Below are 25,868 nucleotides of genomic sequence, written 5' to 3'. Positions count from 1 at the left end.
TTCAAAGTGGAAAGAGCTGAGGAATGCTGCCAATCTCACCTCTGTAACAATCGGGTAGCACAGTGACACAGTGGTGAGCGCTGCTGCCTCAAGTGCCAGGGGTCTGGGTTGGATTCCTGGCTTTGGCCACTGAGTGTGCGGAGTCTGCACGTTCTCCCCGTGTCTGCGTGGGTTTCCACCGGGTGCTCCAGTTTCCTCCCACAGTCCGAAAGACGTGCAGGTTCGGTGCATTGGCCATGGCAAATTCTCCCTCAGTGTATCCAAACAGGCGCTGGAGTGTGGCGACTAGGGGATTTCCACAGTAACTTCATTGCAGTGTTAATGTAAGCCTACTTGTGACACTAATAAATACATTTTAAATAAACCATCGCAGGTATGATACAAATATATACAAAGGGACTGTGGAACTATCACAGTATCAGAGAATACTTGCAGCGTATGAACAGTCCATCTGCTGCATGACAGTTTATAAACTGCGCAGGAGTAACCTCTCATGTCCTCTTCCTCTCACGTCATCACCATATCCTTCTATTTCTTTCTCCCTCATGTGTTATTCCAGCTTCCTCCTTAAATATGTCCATGCTATTCACCTTGTTATGAAGGGGAGGGTGATCTCCTCTCACAAAACTAACACTTAACCACTCAAAGAGAAATACCTCCCTTTCATAATCTATTAAAGAGTATGTGAGAAATAGTACAATCAGCGTCAGCGCAACACTGACACAGCATCAGTGTGACACCAATACAGCGTCAATGTAACACCAATACAGCGTCCATGTAACCCCGACACAGCGTCAATGTAACACCGACACAGCGTCAATGTCACCCCGACACAGCGTCAATGTAACACCAACACAGCGTCAATGTAACACCAACACAGCGTCAATGTAACACCGACACAGCGTCAATGTAACCCCGACACAGTGTCAATGTAACACCAACACAGCGTCAATGTAACACCGACACAGCGTCAATGTAACACAGACACAGCGTCAACGCAACACCGATACAGCGTCAATGTAACACCGACACAGCGTCAATGTAACACCGACACAGCGTCAATGTAACACAGACACAGCGTCAACGCAACACCGATACAGCGTCAATGTAACACCGACACAGCGTCAATGTAACACCGACACAGCGTCAATGTAACACCAACACAGCATCAATGTAACACCGACACAGCGTCAATGTAACACCGACACAGCGTCAATGTAACACCGACACAGCATCAATGTAACACCGACACAGCGTCAATGTAACACCGACACAGCGTCAATGTAACACCGACACAGCGTCAATGTAACACCAACACAGCATCAATGTAACACCGATACAGCGCCAATGTAACACCGACACAGCGTCAATGTAACACCAACACAGCATCAATGTAACACCGACACAGCGTCAATGTAACACCTACACAGCATCAATGTAACACCGACACAGCATCAATGTAACACCGACACAGCATCAATGTAACACCTACACAGCATCAATGTAACACCTACACAGCATCAATGTAACACCGACACAGCGTCAATGTAACACCGACACAGCGTCAATGTAACACCAACACAGCATCAATGTAACACCTACACAGCATCAATGTAACACCTACACAGCATCAATGTAACACCTACACAGCATCAATGTAACACCTACACAGCATCAATGTAACGCCGACACAGCGTCAATGTAACACCAACACAGCATCAATGTAACACCTACACAGCATCAATGTAACGCCGACACAGCGTCAATGTAACACCGACACAGCGTCAATGTAACACTGACACAGCAGCAATGTAACACCAATACAGCGTCAATGTAACACCGACACAGCGTCAATGTAACACCGACACAGCGTCAATGTAACACTGACACAGCGTCAATGTAACATTGACACAGCGTTAATGGATCACCAACACAGCGTCAATGTAACACCGACACAGCGTCAATGTAACACCGACACAGCGTCAATGTAACACCGACACAGCGTCAATGTAACACCTACACAGCATCAATGTAACACCGACACAGCGTCAATGTAACACCGACACAGCGTCAATGTAACACCGACACAGCATTCAATGTAACACCGACACAGCATTCAATGTAACACCAATACAGCGTCAATGTAACACCGACACAGCGTCAATGTAACACCGACACAGCGTCAATGTAACATTGACACAGCGTTAATGGATCACCAACACAGCGTCAATGTAACACTGGCACAGCGTCAATGTAACACCGACACAGCGTCAATGTAACACCGACACAGCATTCAATGTAACACCGACACAGCATTCAATGTAACACCAATACAGCGTCAATGTAACACCGACACAGCATCAATGTAACACCGACACAGCGTCAATGTAACACCGACACAGCGTCAATGTAACGCCGACACAGCGTCAATGTAACACCGACACAGCATCAATGTAACACCGACACAGCGTCAATGTAACGCCGACACAGCGTCAATGTAACGCCGACACAGCGTCAATGTAACACCGACACAGCGTCAATGTAACACCGACACAGCGTCAATGTAACGCCGACACAGCGTCAATGTAACACCGACACAGCGTCAATGTAACACCGACACAGCATCAATGTAACACCGACACAGCGTCAATGTAACGCCGACACAGCGTCAATGTAACACCGACACAGCGTCAATGTAACACCGACACAGCATCAATGTAACACCGACACAGCGTCAATGTAACACCGACACAGCGTCAATGTAACACCGACACAGCGTCAATGTAACACCGACACAGCATCAATGTAACACCGACACAGCGTCAATGTAACACCGACACAGCGTCAATGTAACACTGACACAGCGTCAATGTAACACCGACACAGCGTCAATGTAACACTGACACAGCGTCAATGTAACACCGACACAGCGTCAATGTAACACTGACACAGCGTCAATGTAACACCGACACAGCGTCAATGTAACACTGACACAGCGTCAATGTAACACCAACACAGCCTCAATGTAACACCTACACAGCATCAATGTAACACCTACACAGCATCAATGTAACACCGACACAGCGTCAATGTAACACCAACACAGCATCAATGTAACACCTACACAGCATCAATGTAACGCCGACACAGCGTCAATGTAACACCGACACAGCGTCAATGTAACACTGACACAGCGTCAATGTAACATTGACACAGCGTTAATGGATCACCAACACAGCGTCAATGTAACACCGACACAGCGTCAATGTAACACCTACACAGCATCAATGTAACACTGACACAGCGTCAATGTAACACCGACACAGCGTCAATGTAACACCTACACAGCATCAATGTAACACTGACACAGCGTCAATGTAACATTGACACAGCGTTAATGGATCACCAACACAGCGTCAATGTAACACCGACACAGCGTCAATGTAACACCGACACAGCGTCAATGTAACACCTACACAGCATCAATGTAACACCGACACAGCGTCAATGTAACACCGACACAGCGTCAATGTAACATTGACACAGCGTTAATGGATCACCAACACAGCGTCAATGTAACACTGGCACAGCGTCAATGTAACACCGACACAGCCTCAATAGAACACCGACACAGCATCAATGTAACACCGACACAGCGTCAATGTAACACTGACACAGCGTCAATGTAACACCGACACAGCGTCAATGTAACATTGACACAGCGTCAATGTAACACCGACACAGCGTCAATGTAACATTGACACAGCGTCAATGTAACACTGACACAGCGTCAATGTAACACCGACACAGCATCAATGTAACACCGACACAGCGTCAATGTAACACTGACACAGCGTCAATGTAACACTGACACAGCATCAATGTAACACCGACACAGCGTCAATGTAACACTGACACAGCGTCAATGTAACATCAACACAGCGTCAATGTAACACCGACACAGCGTCAATGTAACACCGATACAGCATCAATGTAACACCGACACAGCGTCAATGTAACACCGACACAGCGTCAATGTAACACCGAGACAGCGTCAATGTAACACCAATACAGCGTCAATGTAACACCGAGACAGCGTCAAAGTAACACAGACACAGCGTCAATGTAACACCGACACAGCATCAATGTAACACCGACACAGCATCAATGTAACACCGACACAGCGTCAATGTAACACCGACACAGCGTCAATGTAACACCGACACAGCGTCAATGTAACACTGACACAGCATCAATGTAACACCGACACAGCGTCAATGTAACACCGACACAGCGTCAATGTAACACCGACACAGCGTCAATGTAACACCGACACAGCATCAATGTAACACCGACACAGCGTCAATGTAACACCGACACAGCATCAATGTAACACTGACACAGCATCAATGTAACACCGACACAGCGTCAATGTAACACCGACACAGCGTCAATGTAACACCGACACAGCATCAATGTAACACTGACACAGCATCAATGTAACACTGACACAGCATCAATGTAACACCGACACAGCATCAATGTAACACCGACACAGCGTCAATGTAACACCGACACAGCGTCAATGTAACACCGACACAGCATCAATGTAACACCGACACAGCGTCAATGTAACACCGACACAGCGTCAATGTAACACTGACACAGCATCAATGTAACACTGACACAGCATCAATGTAACACCGACACAGCGTCAATGTAACACCGACACAGCGTCAATGTAACACCGATACAGCGTCAATGTAACACCGACACAGCGTCAATGTAACACCGACACAGCGTCAATGTAACACCGACACAGCGTCAATGTAACACCGACACAGCATCAATGTAACACCGACACAGCGTCAATAGAACACTGACACAGCGTCAATGTAACACTGACACAGCATCAATGTAACACCGACACAGCGTCAATAGAACACTGACACAGCGTCAATGTAACACTGACACAGCGTCAATGTAACACCGACACAGCGTCAATGTAACACCGACACAGCGTCAATGTAACACTGACACAGCCTCAATGTAACACCGACACAGCATCAATGTAACACCGACACAGCGTCAATGTAACACCGACACAGCGTCAATGTAACACCAACACAGCGTCAATCTTACACTGACAGAGAATCAATGTAACACCGAGGCAGCATCAACGTACACCGATACAGCATTCAGTGTAACACCAACACAGCATCAATGTAACACTGACACAATGTTCATGTAACACCGACACAGCGTCAATGTAACCCGACACAGCAACAATATAACACTGACACAGCGTCAATGTAACACTGACACAGCGTCAATGTAACACCGACACAGCGTCAATGTAACCCGACACAGCAACAATATAACACTGACACAGCGTCAATGTAACACCGACACAGTGTCAATGTAACACTGACACAGCGTCAATGTAACACCGACACAGTGTCAATGTAACACTGACACAGCGTCAATGTAACACCGACACAGCGTCAATGTAACCCGACACAGCAACAATATAACACTGACACAGCGTCAATGTAACACCGACACAGCGTCAATGTAACCCGACACAGCAACAATATAACACTGACACAGCGTCAATGTAACCCGACACAGCGTCAATGTAACACCGACACAGCGTCAATGTAACACCGACACAGCAACAATATAACACTGACACAGCGTCAATGTAACCCGACACAGCGTCAATGTAACACTGACACAGCGTCAATGTAACCCGACACAGCGTCAATGTAACACCGACACAGCATCAATGTAACACCGACACAGCGTCAATGTAACACCGACACAGCATCAATGTAACACCGACACAGCCTCAATGTAACACCGACACAGCGTCAATGTAACACCGACACAGCATCAATGTAACCCGACACAGCGTCAATGTAACACCGACACAGCCTCAATGTAACACAGACACAGCGTCAATGTAACACCGACACAGCATCAATGTAACCCGACACAGCGTCAATGTAACACCGACACAGCATCAATGTAACCCGACACAGCGTCAATGTAACACCGACACAGCATCAATGTAACACTGACACAGCGTCAATGTAACACCGACACAGCGTCAATGTAACACTGACACAGCGTCAATGTAACCCGACACAGCAACAATATAACACTGACACAGCGTCAATGTAACACCGACACAGAGTCAGTGTAACACCGACACAGCATCAATGTAACACCGACACAGAGTCAGTGTAACACCGACACAGCATCAATGTACCACCGACACAGCATCAATGTAACACCGACACAGCATCAATGTAACACCGACACAGAGTCAGTGTAACACCGACACAGCGTCAATGTAACACCGACACAGCGTCAATGTAACACCGACACAGCCTCAATGTAACACCGACACAGCATCAATGTAACACCAACACAGCTTCAATATAACACTGACACAGCGTCAATGTAACACCGACACAGCATCAATGTCACCCCGACACAGCGTCAATGTAACACCGACACAGCGTCAATGTAACACCGACACAGCATCAATATAACACTGACACAGCGTCAATATAACACCGACACAGCATCAATGTCACCCCGACACAGCGTCAATGTAACACCGACACAGCATCAATGTCACCCCGACACAGCGTCAATGTAACACCGACACAGCGTCAATGTAACACCGACACAGCATCAATGTAACACCAACACAGCATCAATGTAACACCGACACAGCGTCAATGTAACACCGACACAGCATCAATGTAACACCGACACAGCGTCAATGTAACACCGACACAGCGTCAATGTAACACCGACACAGCGTCAATGTAACACCGACACAGCGTCAATGTAACACCGACACAGCGTCAATGTAACACCGACACAGCGTCAATGTAACACCGACACAGCGTCAATGTAACACCGACACAGCATCAATGTAACACTGACACAGTGTCAATGTAACACCGACACAGCATCAATGTAACACTGACACAGTGTCAATGTAACACCGACACAGCATCAATGTAACACTGACACAGCATCAATGTAACACTGACACAGCGTCAATGTAACACCGACACAGCGTCAATGTAACACCGACACAGCGTCAATGTAACACCGACACAGCATCAATGTCACACTGACACAGCGTCAATGTAACACCGACACAGCGTCAATGTAACACCGACACAGCGTCAATGTGACACTGACACAGCGTCAATGTAACACCGACACAGCATCAATGTAACACCGACACAGAGTCAATGTAACACCGACACAGCATCAATGTAACACTGACACAGTGTCAATGTAACACCGACACAGTGTCAATGTAACACCGACACAGCCTCAATGTAACACCGACACAGAGTCAATGTAACACCTACACAGCGTCAATGTAACACCGACACAGCGTCAATGTAACACCGACACAGCGTCAATGTAACACCAACACAGCATCAATGTAACACCGACACAGCGTCAATGTAACACCAACACAGCATCAATGTAACACCGACACAGCGTCAATGTAACACCAACACAGCATCAATGTAACACCGACACAGCATCAATGTAACACCGACACAGCGTCAATGTAACACCGACACAGCGTCAATGTAACACCGACACAGCCTCAATGTAACACCGACACAGCGTCAATGTAACACCGACACAGCGTCAATGTAACACCGACACAGCGTCAATGTAACACCGACACAGCATCAATGTAACACCGACACAGCGTCAATGTAACACCGACACAGCATCAATGTAACACCGACACAGCATCAATGTAACACCGACACAGAGTCAGTGTAACACTGACACAGCCTCAATGTAACACCGACACAGCGTCAATGTAACACTGACACAGCCTCAATGTAACACCGACACAGCGTCAATGTAACACCGACACAGCGTCAATGTAACACCGACACAGCATCAATGTAACACCGACACAGCGTCAATGTAACACTGACACAGCTTCAATGTAACACCGACACAGCGTCAATGTAACACCGACACAGCGTCAATGTAACACCGACACAGCATCAATGTAACACCGACACAGCTTCAATGTAACACCGACACAGCGTCAATGTAACACCGACACAGCATCAATGTAACACCGACACAGCATCAATGTAACACCGACACAGAGTCAGTGTAACACTGACACAGCCTCAATGTAACACCGACACAGCATCAATGTAACACCGACACAGCGTCAATGTAACACTGACACAGCTTCAATGTAACACCGACACAGCATCAATGTAACACCGACACAGCATCAATGTAACACCGACACAGCGTCAATGTAACACCGACACAGCATCAATGTAACACCGACACAGCGTCAATGTAACACCGACACAGCGTCAATGTAACACCGACACAGCGTCAATGTAACACCGACACAGCATCAATGTAACACCGACACAGCGTCAATGTAACACCGACACAGCATCAATGTAACACTGACACAGCATCAATGTAACACCTACACAGCATCAATGTAACACCTACACAGAGTCAGTGTAACACTGACACAGCCTCAATGTAACACCGACACAGAGTCAGTGTAACACTGACACAGCATCAATGTAACACCGACACAGCATCAATGTAACACCGACACAGCGTCAATGTAACACCGACACAGCATCAATGTAACACTGACACAGCATCAATGTAACACCTACACAGCATCAATGTAACACCGACACAGAGTCAGTGTAACACTGACACAGCCTCAATGTAACACCGACACAGAGTCAGTGTAACACTGACACAGCCTCAATGTAACACCGACACAGCGTCAATGTAACACTGACACAGCCTCAATGTAACACCGACACAGCATCAATGTAACACCGACACAGCATCAATGTAACACCGACACAGCATCAATGTAACACCGACACAGCATCAATGTAACACCGACACAGAGTCAGTGTAACACTGACACAGCCTCAATGTAACACCGACACAGAGTCAGTGTAACACTGACACAGCCTCAATGTAACACCGACACAGCGTCAATGTAACACTGACACAGCCTCAATGTAACACCGACACAGCATCAATGTAACACCGACACAGAGTCAGTGTAACACTGACACAGCCTCAATGTAACACCGACACAGAGTCAGTGTAACACTGACACAGCCTCAATGTAACACCGACACAGCATCAATGTAACACCGACACAGCGTCAATGTAACACCGACACAGCATCAATGTAACACCGACACAGCGTCAATGTAACACCGACACAGCGTCAATGTAACACCGACACAGCATCAATGTAACACCGACACAGCGTCAATGTAACACCGACACAGCATCAATGTAACACCGACACAGCGTCAATGTAACACCGACACAGCGTCAATGTAACACCGACACAGCATCAATGTAACACCGACACAGCATCAATGTAACACCGACACAGCATCAATGTAACACCGACACAGCGTCAATGTAACACCGACACAGCATCAATGTAACACCGACACAGCATCAATGTAACACTGACACAGCGTCAATGTAACACCGACACAGCGTCAATGTAACACCGACACAGCATCACTGTAACACCGACACAGCATCAATGTAACACCGACACAGCATCAATGTAACACCGACACAGTGTCAATGTAACACCGACACAGCATCAATGTAACACCGACACAGTGTCAATGTAACACCGACACAGCATCAATGTAACACCGACACAGTGTCAATGTAACACCGACACAGCATCAATGTAACACCGACACAGCATCAATGTAACACCGACACAGCGTCAATGTAACACCGACACAGCCTCAATGTAACACCGACACAGCGTCAATGTAACACCGACACAGCGTCAATGTAACACCGACACAGCGTCAATGTAACACCGACACAGCATCAATGTAACACCGACACAGCATCAATGTAACACCGACACAGCGTCAATGTAACACCTACACAGCGTCAATGTAACACCGACACAGCGTCAATGTAACACCGACACAGCATCAATGTAACACCGACACAGCATCAATGTAACACCGACACAGCGTCAATGTAACACCGACACAGCCTCAATGTAACACCGACACAGCGTCAATGTAACACCGACACAGCATCAATGTAACACCGACACAGCATCAATGTAACACCGACACAGCGTCAATGTAACACCTACACAGCGTCAATGTAACACCGACACAGCGTCAATGTAACACCGACACAGCGTCAATGTAACACTGACACAGCGTCAATGTAACACCGACACAGCATCAATGTAACACCGACACAGAGTCAATGTAACACCGACACAGAGTCAATGTAACACCGACACAGCGTCAATGTAACACCGACACAGCGTCAATGTAACACCGACACAGCGTCAATGTAACACCGACACAGCGTCAATGTAACACCGACACAGCGTCAATGTAACACCGACACAGCGTCAATGTAACACCGACACAGAGTCAATGTAACACCGACACAGAGTCAATGTAACACCGACACAGTGTCAATGTAACACCGACACAGCATCAATGTAACACCGACACAGTGTCAATGTAACACCGACACAGAGTCAATGTAACACCGACACAGAGTCAATGTAACACCGACACAGAGTCAATGTAACACCGACACAGCGTCAATGTAACACCGACACAGCGTCAATGTAACACCGACACAGAGTCAATGTAACACCGACACAGAGTCAATGTAACACCGACACAGAGTCAATGTAACACCGACACAGCGTCAATGTAACACTGACACAGCATCAATGTAACACCGACACAGCGTCAATGTAACACCGACACAGCGTCAATGTAACACCGACACAGCGTCAATGTAACACCGACACAGCGTCAATGTAACACCGACACAGCGTCAATGTAACACCGACACAGCATCAATGTAACACCGACACAGTGTCAATGTAACACCGACACAGCCTCAATGTAACACCGACACAGCGTCAATGTAACACCGACACAGCGTCAATGTAACACCGACACAGTGTCAATGTAACACCGACACAGTGTCAATGTAACACCGACACAGCCTCAATGTAACACCGACACAGCCTCAATGTAACACCGACACAGCCTCAATGTAACACCGACACAGTGTCAATGTAACACCGACACAGCCTCAATGTAACACCGACACAGCCTCAATGTAACACCGACACAGCCTCAATGTAACACCGACACAGCCTCAATGTAACACCGACACAGCGTCAATGTAACACCGACACAGTGTCAATGTAACACCGACACAGTGTCAATGTAACACCGACACAGTGTCAATGTAACACCGACACAGCGTCAATGTAACACCGACACAGCCTCAATGTAACACCGACACAGCCTCAATGTAACACCGACACAGCATCAATGTAACACCGACACAGCGTCAATGTAACACCGACACAGCGTCAATGTAACACCGACACAGCCTCAATGTAACACCGACACAGAGTCAATGTAACACCGACACAGTGTCAATGTAACACCGACACAGAGTCAATGTAACACCGACACAGCCTCAATGTAACACCGACACAGCGTCAATGTAACACCGACACAGCGTCAATGTAACACCGACACAGTGTCAATGTAACACCGACACAGCCTCAATGTAACACCGACACAGCCTCAATGTAACACCGACACAGCATCAATGTAACACCGACACAGCGTCAATGTAACACCGACACAGCCTCAATGTAACACCGACACAGCCTCAATGTAACACCGACACAGTGTCAATGTAACACCGACACAGTGTCAATGTAACACCGACACAGAGTCAATGTAACACCGACACAGCCTCAATGTAACACCGACACAGTGTCAATGTAACACCGACACAGAGTCAATGTAACACCGACACAGTGTCAATGTAACACCGACACAGCCTCAATGTAACACCAACACAGCCTCAATGTAACACCGACACAGCATCAATGTAACACCGACACAGCATCAATGTAACACCGACACAGAGTCAATGTAACACCGACACAGTGTCAATGTAACACCGACACAGAGTCAATGTAACACCGACACAGTGTCAATGTAACACCGACACAGCCTCAATGTAACACCGACACAGCGTCAATGTAACACCGACACAGCGTCAATGTAACACCGACACAGCGTCAATGTAACACTGACACAGTGTCAATGTAACACCGACACAGTGTCAATGTAACACCGACACAGCATCAATGTAACACCGACACAGCATCAATGTAACACCGACACAGCGTCAATGTAACACCGACACAGTGTCAATGTAACACCGACACAGCCTCAATGTAACACCGACACAGCGTCAATGTAACACCGACACAGTGTCAATGTAACACCGACACAGCCTCAATGTAACACCGACACAGCGTCAATGTAACACCGACACAGCCTCAATGTAACACTGACACAGTGTCAATGTAACACTGACACAGTGTCAATGTAACACCGACACAGTGTCAATGTAACACCGACACAGCGTCAATGTAACACTGACACAGTGTCAATGTAACACTGACACAGCGTCAATGTAACACTGACACAGTGTCAATGTAACACTGACACAGCGTCAATGTAACACCGACACAGCGTCAATGTAACACCGACACAGCGTCAATGTAACACTGACACAGTGTCAATGTAACACCGACACAGCCTCAATGTAACACCGACACAGAGTCAATGTAACACTGACACAGCATCAATATAACACTGACACAGCATCAATGTAACACCGACACAGCATCAATGTAACACCGACACAGCGTCAATGTAACACCGACACAGCATCAATGTAACACCGACACAGCGTCAATGTAACACTGACACAGTGTCAATGTAACACTGACACAGCATCAATGTAACACCGACACAGCATCAATGTAACACCGACACAGCATCAATGTAACACCGACACAGCGTCAATGTAACACCGACACAGCATCAATGTAACACCGACACAGCATCAATGTAACACTGACACAGCGTCAATGTAACACCGACACAGCATCAATGTAACACCGACACAGCATCAATGTAACACCGACACAGCGTCAATGTAACACCGACACAGCATCAATGTAACACCGACACAGCATCAATGTAACACCGACACAGCGTCAATGTAACACCGACACAGCATCAATGTAACACCGACACAGCATCAATGTAACACTGACACAGCATCAATGTAACACCGACACAGCGTCAATGTAACACCGACACAGCATCAATGTAACACCGACACAGCGTCAATGTAACACCGACACAGCATCAATGTAACACCGACACAGTGTCAATGTAACACCGACACAGCCTCAATGTAACACCGACACAGTGTCAATGTAACACCGACACAGTGTCAATGTAACACTGACACAGCGTCAATGTAACACCGACACAGAGTCAATGTAACACCGACACAGTGTCAATGTAACACTGACACAGCCTCAATGTAACACCGACACAGTGTCAATGTAACACCGACACAGTGTCAATGTAACACTGACACAGCGTCAATGTAACACCGACACAGTGTCAATGTAACACCGACACAGCCTCAATGTAACACCGACACAGAGTCAATGTAACACTGACACAGCGTCAATGTAACACCGACACAGCGTCAATGTAACACCGACACAGCATCAATATAACACTGACACAGCATCAATGTAACACCGACACAGCCTCAATGTAACACCGACACAGTGTCAATGTAACACCGACACAGTGTCAATGTAACACTGACACAGCGTCAATGTAACACCGACACAGTGTCAATGTAACACCGACACAGCCTCAATGTAACACCGACACAGAGTCAATGTAACACTGACACAGCGTCAATGTATCACCGACACAGCGTCAATGTAACACCGACACAGCATCAATATAACACTGACACAGCATCAATGTAACACCGACACAGCCTCAATGTAACACCGACACAGTGTCAATGTAACACCGACACAGCGTCAATGTAACACCGACACAGAGTCAATGTAACACCGACACAGAGTCAATGTAACACCGACACAGCGTCAATGTAACACCGACACAGAGTCAATGTAACACCGACACAGAGTCAATGTAACACCGACACAGAGTCAATGTAACACCGACACAGAGTCAATGTAACACTGACACAGCATCAATATAACACTGACACAGCATCAATGTAACACCGACACAGCGTCAATGTAACACTGACACAGCCTCAATGTAACACCGACACAGAGTCAATGTAACACCGACACAGAGTCAATGTAACACCGACACAGCGTCAATGTAACACTGACACAGCATCAATGTAACACCGACACAGCGTCAATGTAACACCGAGGCAGCATCAACGTACACCGATACAGCATTCAGTGTAACACCAACACAGCATCAATGTAACACTGACACAATGTTCATGTAACACCGACACAGCGTCAATGTAACCCGACACAGCAACAATATAACACTGACACAGCGTCAATGTAACACTGACACAGCGTCAATGTAACACCGACACAGCGTCAATGTAACACCGACACAGCGTCAATGTAACCCGACACAGCAACAATATAACACTGACACAGCGTCAATGTAACACTGACACAGCGTCAATGTAACACCGACACAGCGTCAATGTAACCCGACACAGCAACAATATAACACTGACAAAGCGTCAATGTAACACCGACACAGCGTCAATGTAACCCGACACAGCAACAATATAACACTGACACAGCGTCAATGTAACCCGACACAGCGTCAATGTAACACCGACAGAGCGTCAATGTAACACCGACACAGCGTCAATGTAACCCGACACAGCGTCAATGTGACACTGACACAGCGTCAATGTAACACCGACACAGCGTCAATGTAACACCGACACAGCGTCAATGTAACACCGACACAGCGTCAATGTAACCCGACACAGCGTCAATGTAACACCGACACAGCGTCAATGTAACACCGACACAGCATCAATGTAACACCGACACAGCGTCAATGTAACACCGACACAGCATCAATGTAACACCGACACAGCATCAATGTAACACCGACACAGCGTCAATGTAACACCGACACAGCGTCAATGTAACACCGACACAGCATCAATGTAACACCGACACAGCATCAATGTAACACCGACACAGCGTCAATGTAACACCGATACAGCGTCAATGTAACACCGACACAGCATCAATGTAACACCGACACAGCATCAATGTAACACCGACACAGCATCAATGTAACACCGACACAGCGTCAATGTAACACCGACACAGCATCAATGTAACACCGACACAGCGTCAATGTAACCCGACACAGCCTCAATGTAACACCGACACAGAGTCAATGTAACACCGACACAGTGTCAATGTAACACCGACACAGAGTCAATGTAACACCGACACAGCCTCAATGTAACACCGACACAGCGTCAATGTAACACCGACACAGCGTCAATGTAACACCGACACAGTGTCAATGTAACACCGACACAGCCTCAATGTAACACCGACACAGCCTCAATGTAACACCGACACAGCATCAATGTAACACCGACACAGCGTCAATGTAACACCGACACAGCCTCAATGTAACACCGACACAGCCTCAATGTAACACCGACACAGTGTCAATGTAACACCGACACAGTGTCAATGTAACACCGACACAGAGTCAATGTAACACCGACACAGCCTCAATGTAACACCGACACAGTGTCAATGTAACACCGACACAGAGTCAATGTAACACCGACACAGTGTCAATGTAACACCGACACAGCCTCAATGTAACACCAACACAGCCTCAATGTAACACCGACACAGCATCAATGTAACACCGACACAGCATCAATGTAACACCGACACAGAGTCAATGTAACACCGACACAGTGTCAATGTAACACCGACACAGAGTCAATGTAACACCGACACAGTGTCAATGTAACACCGACACAGCCTCAATGTAACACCGACACAGCGTCAATGTAACACCGACACAGCGTCAATGTAACACCGACACAGCGTCAATGTAACACTGACACAGTGTCAATGTAACACCGACACAGTGTCAATGTAACACCGACACAGCATCAATGTAACACCGACACAGCATCAATGTAACACCGACACAGCGTCAATGTAACACCGACACAGTGTCAATGTAACACCGACACAGCCTCAATGTAACACCGACACAGCGTCAATGTAACACCGACACAGTGTCAATGTAACACCGACACAGCCTCAATGTAACACCGACACAGCGTCAATGTAACACCGACACAGCCTCAATGTAACACTGACACAGTGTCAATGTAACACTGACACAGTGTCAATGTAACACCGACACAGTGTCAATGTAACACCGACACAGCGTCAATGTAACACTGACACAGTGTCAATGTAACACTGACACAGCGTCAATGTAACACTGACACAGTGTCAATGTAACACTGACACAGCGTCAATGTAACACCGACACAGCGTCAATGTAACACCGACACAGCGTCAATGTAACACTGACACAGTGTCAATGTAACACCGACACAGCCTCAATGTAACACCGACACAGAGTCAATGTAACACTGACACAGCATCAATATAACACTGACACAGCATCAATGTAACACCGACACAGCATCAATGTAACACCGACACAGCGTCAATGTAACACCGACACAGCATCAATGTAACACCGACACAGCGTCAATGTAACACTGACACAGTGTCAATGTAACACTGACACAGCATCAATGTAACACCGACACAGCATCAATGTAACACCGACACAGCATCAATGTAACACCGACACAGCGTCAATGTAACACCGACACAGCATCAATGTAACACCGACACAGCATCAATGTAACACTGACACAGCGTCAATGTAACACCGACACAGCATCAATGTAACACCGACACAGCATCAATGTAACACCGACACAGCGTCAATGTAACACCGACACAGCATCAATGTAACACCGACACAGCATCAATGTAACACCGACACAGCGTCAATGTAACACCGACACAGCATCAATGTAACACCGACACAGCATCAATGTAACACTGACACAGCATCAATGTAACACCGACACAGCGTCAATGTAACACCGACACAGCATCAATGTAACACCGACACAGCGTCAATGTAACACCGACACAGCATCAATGTAACACCGACACAGTGTCAATGTAACACCGACACAGCCTCAATGTAACACCGACACAGTGTCAATGTAACACCGACACAGTGTCAATGTAACACTGACACAGCGTCAATGTAACACCGACACAGAGTCAATGTAACACCGACACAGTGTCAATGTAACACTGACACAGCCTCAATGTAACACCGACACAGTGTCAATGTAACACCGACACAGTGTCAATGTAACACTGACACAGCGTCAATGTAACACCGACACAGTGTCAATGTAACACCGACACAGCCTCAATGTAACACCGACACAGAGTCAATGTAACACTGACACAGCGTCAATGTAACACCGACACAGCGTCAATGTAACACCGACACAGCATCAATATAACACTGACACAGCATCAATGTAACACCGACACAGCCTCAATGTAACACCGACACAGTGTCAATGTAACACCGACACAGTGTCAATGTAACACTGACACAGCGTCAATGTAACACCGACACAGTGTCAATGTAACACCGACACAGCCTCAATGTAACACCGACACAGAGTCAATGTAACACTGACACAGCGTCAATGTATCACCGACACAGCGTCAATGTAACACCGACACAGCATCAATATAACACTGACACAGCATCAATGTAACACCGACACAGCCTCAATGTAACACCGACACAGTGTCAATGTAACACCGACACAGCGTCAATGTAACACCGACACAGAGTCAATGTAACACCGACACAGAGTCAATGTAACACCGACACAGCGTCAATGTAACACCGACACAGAGTCAATGTAACACCGACACAGAGTCAATGTAACACCGACACAGAGTCAATGTAACACCGACACAGAGTCAATGTAACACTGACACAGCATCAATATAACACTGACACAGCATCAATGTAACACCGACACAGCGTCAATGTAACACTGACACAGCCTCAATGTAACACCGACACAGAGTCAATGTAACACCGACACAGAGTCAATGTAACACCGACACAGCGTCAATGTAACACTGACACAGCATCAATGTAACACCGACACAGCGTCAATGTAACACCGAGGCAGCATCAACGTACACCGATACAGCATTCAGTGTAACACCAACACAGCATCAATGTAACACTGACACAATGTTCATGTAACACCGACACAGCGTCAATGTAACCCGACACAGCAACAATATAACACTGACACAGCGTCAATGTAACACTGACACAGCGTCAATGTAACACCGACACAGCGTCAATGTAACACCGACACAGCGTCAATGTAACCCGACACAGCAACAATATAACACTGACACAGCGTCAATGTAACACTGACACAGCGTCAATGTAACACCGACACAGCGTCAATGTAACCCGACACAGCAACAATATAACACTGACAAAGCGTCAATGTAACACCGACACAGCGTCAATGTAACCCGACACAGCAACAATATAACACTGACACAGCGTCAATGTAACCCGACACAGCGTCAATGTAACACCGACAGAGCGTCAATGTAACACCGACACAGCGTCAATGTAACCCGACACAGCGTCAATGTGACACTGACACAGCGTCAATGTAACACCGACACAGCGTCAATGTAACACCGACACAGCGTCAATGTAACACCGACACAGCGTCAATGTAACCCGACACAGCGTCAATGTAACACCGACACAGCGTCAATGTAACACCGACACAGCATCAATGTAACACCGACACAGCGTCAATGTAACACCGACACAGCATCAATGTAACACCGACACAGCATCAATGTAACACCGACACAGCGTCAATGTAACACCGACACAGCGTCAATGTAACACCGACACAGCATCAATGTAACACCGACACAGCATCAATGTAACACCGACACAGCGTCAATGTAACACCGATACAGCGTCAATGTAACACCGACACAGCATCAATGTAACACCGACACAGCATCAATGTAACACCGACACAGCATCAATGTAACACCGACACAGCGTCAATGTAACACCGACACAGCATCAATGTAACACCGACACAGCGTCAATGTAACACCGACACAGCGTCAATGTAACACCGACACAGAGTCAGTGTAACACCGACACAGCATCAATGTAACACCGACACAGCATCAATGTAACACCGACACAGCATCAATGTAACACCGACACAGCGTCAATGTAACACCGACACAGCGTCAATGTAACACCGACACAGCGTCAATGTAACCCGACACAGCGTCAATGTGACACTGACACAGCGTCAATGTAACACCGACACAGCGTCAATGTAACACCGACACAGCGTCAATGTAACACCGACACAGCGTCAATGTAACGCCGACACAGCGTCAATGTAACCCGACACAGCGTCAATGTAACACCGACACAGTGTCAATGTAACACCGACACAGCATCAATGTAACACCGACACAGCGTCAATGTAACACCGACACAGCATCAATGTAACACCGACACAGCATCAATATAACACTGACACAGCGTCAATGTAACCCGACACAGCAACAATATAACACTGACACAGCGTCAATGTAACACCGACACAGAGTCAGTGTAACACCGACACAGCATCAATGTAACACCGACACAGAGTCAGTGTAACACCGACACAGCGTCAATGTAACACCGACACAGCCTCAATGTAACACCGACACAGAGTCAATGTAACACCGACACAGTGTCAATGTAACACCGACACAGAGTCAATGTAACACCGACACAGCCTCAATGTAACACCGACACAGCGTCAATGTAACACCGACACAGCGTCAATGTAACACCGACACAGTGTCAATGTAACACCGACACAGCCTCAATGTAACACCGACACAGCCTCAATGTAACACCGACACAGTGTCAATGTAACACCGACACAGCCTCAATGTAACACCGACACAGCATCAATGTAACACCGACACAGCGTCAATGTAACACCGACACAGCCTCAATGTAACACCGACACAGCCTCAATGTAACACCGACACAGTGTCAATGTAACACCGACACAGTGTCAATGTAACACCGACACAGAGTCAATGTAACACCGACACAGCCTCAATGTAACACCGACACAGTGTCAATGTAACACCGACACAGAGTCAATGTAACACCGACACAGTGTCAATGTAACACCGACACAGCCTCAATGTAACACCGACACAGCGTCAATGTAACACCGACACAGCCTCAATGTAACACCAACACAGCCTCAATGTAACACCGACACAGCATCAATGTAACACCGACACAGCATCAATGTAACACCGACACAGAGTCAATGTAACACCGACACAGTGTCAATGTAACACCGACACAGAGTCAATGTAACACCGACACAGTGTCAATGTAACACCGACACAGCCTCAATGTAACACCGACACAGCGTCAATGTAACACCGACACAGCGTCAATGTAACACCGACACAGCGTCAATGTAACACTGACACAGTGTCAATGTAACACCGACACAGTGTCAATGTAACACCGACACAGCATCAATGTAACACCGACACAGCATCAATGTAACACCGACACAGCGTCAATGTAACACCGACACAGTGTCAATGTAACACCGACACAGCCTCAATGTAACACCGACACAGCGTCAATGTAACACCGACACAGTGTCAATGTAACACCGACACAGCCTCAATGTAACACCGACACAGCGTCAATGTAACACCGACACAGCCTCAATGTAACACTGACACAGTGTCAATGTAACACTGACACAGTGTCAATGTAACACCGACACAGTGTCAATGTAACACCGACACAGCGTCAATGTAACACTGACACAGTGTCAATGTAACACTGACACAGCGTCAATGTAACACTGACACAGTGTCAATGTAACACTGACACAGCGTCAATGTAACACCGACACAGCGTCAATGTAACACCGACACAGCGTCAATGTAACACTGACACAGTGTCAATGTAACACCGACACAGCATCAATGTAACACTGACACAGCGTCAATGTAACACCGACACAGCATCAATGTAACACCGACACAGCATCAATGTAACACCGACACAGCGTCAATGTAACACCGACACAGCATCAATGTAACACCGACACAGCATCAATGTAACACCGACACAGCGTCAATGTAACACCGACACAGCATCAATGTAACACCGACACAGCATCAATGTAACACTGACACAGCATCAATGTAACACCGACACAGCGTCAATGTAACACCGACACAGCATCAATGTAACACCGACACAGCGTCAATGTAACACCGACACAGCATCAATGTAACACCGACACAGTGTCAATGTAACACCGACACAGCCTCAATGTAACACCGACACAGTGTCAATGTAACACCGACACAGTGTCAATGTAACACTGACACAGCGTCAATGTAACACCGACACAGAGTCAATGTAACACCGACACAGTGTCAATGTAACACTGACACAGCCTCAATGTAACACCGACACAGTGTCAATGTAACACCGACACAGTGTCAATGTAACACTGACACAGCGTCAATGTAACACCGACACAGTGTCAATGTAACACCGACACAGCCTCAATGTAACACCGACACAGAGTCAATGTAACACTGACACAGCGTCAATGTAACACCGACACAGCGTCAATGTAACACCGACACAGCATCAATATAACACTGACACAGCATCAATGTAACACCGACACAGCCTCAATGTAACACCGACACAGTGTCAATGTAACACCGACACAGTGTCAATGTAACACTGACACAGCGTCAATGTAACACCGACACAGTGTCAATGTAACACCGACACAGCCTCAATGTTACACCGACACAGAGTCAATGTAACACTGACACAGCGTCAATGTATCACCGACACAGCGTCAATGTAACACCGACACAGCATCAATATAACACTGACACAGCATCAATGTAACACCGACACAGCCTCAATGTAACACCGACACAGTGTCAATGTAACACCGACACAGCGTCAATGTAACACCGACACAGAGTCAATGTAACACCGACACAGAGTCAATGTAACACCGACACAGCGTCAATGTAACACCGACACAGAGTCAATGTAACACCGACACAGAGTCAATGTAACACCGACACAGAGTCAATGTAACACCGACACAGAGTCAATGTAACACTGACACAGCATCAATATAACACTGACACAGCATCAATGTAACACCGACACAGCGTCAATGTAACACTGACACAGCCTCAATGTAACACCGACACAGAGTCAATGTAACACCGACACAGAGTCAATGTAACACCGACACAGCGTCAATGTAACACTGACACAGCATCAATGTAACACCGACACAGCGTCAATGTAACACCGAGGCAGCATCAACGTACACCGATACAGCATTCAGTGTAACACCAACACAGCATCAATGTAACACTGACACAATGTTCATGTAACACCGACACAGCGTCAATGTAACCCGACACAGCAACAATATAACACTGACACAGCGTCAATGTAACACTGACACAGCGTCAATGTAACACCGACACAGCGTCAATGTAACACCGACACAGCGTCAATGTAACCCGACACAGCAACAATATAACACTGACACAGCGTCAATGTAACACTGACACAGCGTCAATGTAACACCGACACAGCGTCAATGTAACCCGACACAGCAACAATATAACACTGACAAAGCGTCAATGTAACACCGACACAGCGTCAATGTAACCCGACACAGCAACAATATAACACTGACACAGCGTCAATGTAACCCGACACAGCGTCAATGTAACACCGACAGAGCGTCAATGTAACACCGACACAGCGTCAATGTAACCCGACACAGCGTCAATGTGACACTGACACAGCGTCAATGTAACACCGACACAGCGTCAATGTAACACCGACACAGCGTCAATGTAACACCGACACAGCGTCAATGTAACCCGACACAGCGTCAATGTAACACCGACACAGCGTCAATGTAACACCGACACAGCATCAATGTAACACCGACACAGCGTCAATGTAACACCGACACAGCATCAATGTAACACCGACACAGCATCAATGTAACACCGACACAGCGTCAATGTAACACCGACACAGCGTCAATGTAACACCGACACAGCATCAATGTAACACCGACACAGCATCAATGTAACACCGACACAGCGTCAATGTAACACCGATACAGCGTCAATGTAACACCGACACAGCATCAATGTAACACCGACACAGCATCAATGTAACACCGACACAGCATCAATGTAACACCGACACAGCGTCAATGTAACACCGACACAGCATCAATGTAACACCGACACAGCGTCAATGTAACACCGACACAGCGTCAATGTAACACCGACACAGAGTCAGTGTAACACCGACACAGCATCAATGTAACACCGACACAGCATCAATGTAACACCGACACAGCATCAATGTAACACCGACACAGCGTCAATGTAACACCGACACAGCGTCAATGTAACACCGACACAGCGTCAATGTAACCCGACACAGCGTCAATGTGACACTGACACAGCGTCAATGTAACACCGACACAGCGTCAATGTAACACCGACACAGCGTCAATGTAACACCGACACAGCATCAATGTAACACCGACACAGCATCAATGTAACACCGACACAGCGTCAATATAACACTGACACAGCGTCAATGTAACACCGACACAGAGTCAATGTAACACTGACACAGCATCAATATAACACTGACACAGCGTCAATGTAACACCGACACAGCGTCAATGTAACACCGACACAGCATCAATGTAACACCGACACAGCGTCAATGTAACACCGACACAGCGTCAATGTAACACCGACACAGAGTCAATGTAACACTGACACAGCATCAATATAACACTGACACAGCGTCAATGTAACACCGACACAGCGTCAATGTAACACCGACACAGCCTCAATGTAACACTGACACAGCATCAATGTAACACCGACACAGCATCAATGTAACACCGACACAGCGTCAATGTAACACTGACACAGCATCAATGTAACACCGACACAGCATCAATGTAACACCGACACAGCGTCAATGTAACACCGACACAGAGTCAATGTAACACTGACACAGCATCAATATAACACTGACACAGCGTCAATGTAACACCGACACAGCATCAATGTAACACCGACACAGCATCAATGTAACACCGACACAGCATCAATGTAACACTGACACAGCATCAATATAACACTGACACAGCGTCAATGTAACACCGACACAGCATCAATGTCACCCCGACACAGCGTCAATGTAACACCGACACAGCGTCAATGTAACACCGACACAGCATCAATGTAACACCGAGACAGCATCAATGTAACACCGACACAGCGTCAATGTAACACCGACACAGCGTCAATGTAACACCGACACAACATCAATGTAACACCGACACAGCGTCAATATAACACCGACACAGCATCAATGTAACACCGACACAGCGTCAATGTAACACCGACACAGCGTCAATGTAACACCGACACAGCATCAATGTAACACCGACACAGCATCAATGTAACACCGACACAGCGTCAATGTAACACCGACACAGCCTCAATGTAACACCGACACAGCGTCAATGTAACACTGACACAGCGTCAATGTAACTCTGACACAGCGTCAATGTAACACCAACACAGCGTCAATATAACACTGACACAGCGTCAATGTAACCCGACACAGCAACAATATAACACTGACACAGCGTCAATGTAACACCGACACAGCGTCAATGTAACACCGACACAGAGTCAGTGTAACACCGACACAGCGTCAATGTAACACTGACACAGCGTCAATGTAACTCTGACACAGCGTCAATGTAACACCAACACAGCGTCAATATAACACTGACACAGCGTCAATGTAACCCGACACAGCAACAATATAACACTGACACAGCGTCAATGTAACACCGACACAGAGTCAGTGTAACACCGACACAGCATCAATATAACACTGACACAGCATCAATGTAACCCGACACAGCGTCAATGTAACACCGACACAGCATCAATGTAACACTGACACAGCATCAATGTGACACCGACACAGCGTCAATGTAACACTGACACAGCGTCAATGTAACACCGACACAGCATCAATGTAACACTGGCACAGCATCAATGTGACACCGACACAGCGTCAATGTAACACTGACACAGCGTCAATGTAACACCGACACAGCGTCAATGTAACACCGACACAGCGTCAATGTAACACCGACACAGCGTCAATGTAACACCGACACAGTGTCAATGTAACACCGACACAGCGTCAATGTAACACCGACACAGCATCAATGTAACACCGACACAGCATCAATGTAACACCGACACAGCGTCAATGTAACACTGACACAGCGTCAATGTAACTCTGACACAGCGTCAATGTAACACCAACACAGCGTCAATATAACACTGACACAGCGTCAATGTAACCCGACACAGCAACAATATAACACTGACACAGCGTCAATGTAACACCGACACAGCGTCAATGTAACACCGACACAGAGTCAGTGTAACACCGACACAGCGTCAATGTAACACTGACACAGCGTCAATGTAA

The sequence above is a fragment of the Mustelus asterias genome, chromosome 20 (assembly GCF_964213995.1).
Source record: "Mustelus asterias chromosome 20, sMusAst1.hap1.1, whole genome shotgun sequence".
Lineage (NCBI taxonomy): Eukaryota > Metazoa > Chordata > Chondrichthyes > Carcharhiniformes > Triakidae > Mustelus > Mustelus asterias.
Note: the sequence above shows the minus strand (reverse complement) of the source record.